This window comes from Macrobrachium rosenbergii, chromosome 12 (assembly GCF_040412425.1).
Source record: "Macrobrachium rosenbergii isolate ZJJX-2024 chromosome 12, ASM4041242v1, whole genome shotgun sequence".
Taxonomy (NCBI): domain Eukaryota; kingdom Metazoa; phylum Arthropoda; class Malacostraca; order Decapoda; family Palaemonidae; genus Macrobrachium; species Macrobrachium rosenbergii.
This window is the reverse complement of record NC_089752.1, coordinates 109,111,853-109,114,197: the sequence shown is the minus strand read 5'-3', so window position 1 is coordinate 109,114,197 and position 2,345 is coordinate 109,111,853.

The following is a 2,345-nucleotide window of genomic DNA, read 5'->3' as shown; positions in this document are numbered from 1 at the left end:
TGTTGAATAACGGGAAAAATCTAAGTTCAGTTATTTGTTAAAAGAAAAACAAAGACTCGACTATTTATCTATATAGTATTTAAAATTTCATGGATGTTTTTAATAAAGAAATAAAATTCATCTACTGATTAACAGAAATAAAAAAAATGGTAAAATTGATGACATAATTTTTTTAGATTTAAAAGTTTATTAATCTCTAAACAGGAAATAAAGCCGAGTTATTTATTCAGATAAAAAAAATCAAAACTACACTGTATTGTTAATAGAAAATAAGAATCATCTATTAAAAAACAGAAAGAGTAAATTGTGGTCCCATGATGATTCACAGCTTTAAACATTCCGCTACTTATCAGCACAGGAAAAGTTCGTCTGCTTATGATTCGAGGCAAACGTTTCAACTATTTATCAATATAAAAAGATATAAATAATGTATATATATTATAGTCTTATTTTTCATATGATAAATGAGACTTCTTCTTTATTATTATTATTACATTAGACGAAACCTGTTACATGGAACAAGGACACAGGGGCCATTGACTTGAAATTCAAGCTCCCAAAGAATGGTGGCTTCAACCTCCCACCACAGACCCAACACTGCAGCAGTAAATGATCATGATACAGTGATTTTTTGTCGCCCTGGGGGAGGCGCGAACCCTCGACATCTGAGCGGCATGCCACGACGCCAGCTACTACACCAGCGGAATTAAATCTATAATTGACTGTTATAAAATTTTTGCAACGATTTTCGAAGAGATACTAATGTAGATGATGCCTTCAGACCAATCATCCCCAGAATCTTCATTGATAAAGAGGAGATCTTTAATAGGATAACAAACAAAGGAAATGAATTTTGGTGAGGCAAGGGAATCGTCTTCGAACTGAATTTTAAACAAATTAGGCTGAAAAACTCGTAGAACTAAAAATTATGTTTACAGTCAAGTTTTGTGCTAAAGTAATGTTATAGTGAATCTGTGAGATTTCACTTTATAATTTGTATACGGTATTTATATTTTTAAAAGCCTATAAATAAAATTTTTTTGACATGACACTATAGTTAGATTTGATTAATTTTCCGGTCTAACAGAAGGTTAGGATAAATAAATATCCGGGTGCGTTCTACGTTTTGGGTGTGTTCTGCGCTCTGGGTGTGTTCAACGGTCTGGGTGTCGTCTACGCTTCGAGTTTTACCGCGCAACGCCGGGTACGTCAGCCAGTACTTATTAAATGCTATCATAATTGTCATGTCCATTTATGAGTACCATCGTTGACAATTTTTCCCGACACGATAATTCAGTAGTTTTCTATTTTCCATTTATATGTTTTATGCTGTCGGCACGTGTACGTCCATGAAACGAGATTAAGATATAGAGTTGAAAGATAAGGACATAAGAATAAAAGTGTAATGTGAACTTTACTCGTGAGTGTGGTTGTCCTAGAAATATAAATAAAAAATATGTGGATAGAAAAAGATTTATTTACTTATTAGAATCTGGCTGTATCGCCGAGCACAGGGATATTTTCGGCCAGTCATTGCTTAAAACAGCGAAAAGAGGGAGTTGGAGAGGTTGGACAGCAAGACGAAGAGATCCAGGTCATAAAGGACATGAAAAACAAGCATCTAAGAAGTAATAGTTAGAGGAGGTGGACAGCAAGACTGAGGTAAGTCAGCGGGAATGGTAGTAAAGAAAAAGACTAAAAAGTGGGAGCAGCTAGGGGCCGAAATGACGCTGCAAATGACCTAAAATGCCTGAAATGACCCACTTGAAGTCACTGACTGCACAACCCAATAACTGGGTATAGAAAACGACGAATAGAAGTGCAATACGAAGAAAGAAACGTGAAGTGAATATAGAATTTAGGCCAAAGGCCAAGCACTGGGACCTATAAGGTCATTCAGCGCTGAAACAGAAATTGACAGTAAAAGGTCTGAGAGGTGTGACAGGAGGAAAACCTCAAAGCAGTTGCACTATGAATCAATCGTTAGGAGAAGGTGGAAAGTAAGGTGGAAGAAAAAGAATATGAAAGGAGGTACAGTAAAAGGAACGAAAGGGGTTGCAACTAGGAGCCGAAGGCACGCTGCAAGGAACCTTAAGTAATGCCTACAGTGCACCACATGAAGGAAAGAAACGTGAACATGAGGGAGACTCGAGTTACCATGGTTCCCGAACGGCACCTTTGTGAAGGTTTATCTCCGGGTGTTTCTGTATCCCGATTTCCAAAGAGTCAAAAGATAAAGAGAAGAGAGAGAGAGAGAGAGAGAGAGAGAGAGGACGTGACCGGGTAAAAATAAAAGGGATTATCCAGATTTTGCTTTCAGCGTTTTTTTTCTTCGGTGTCTCGCG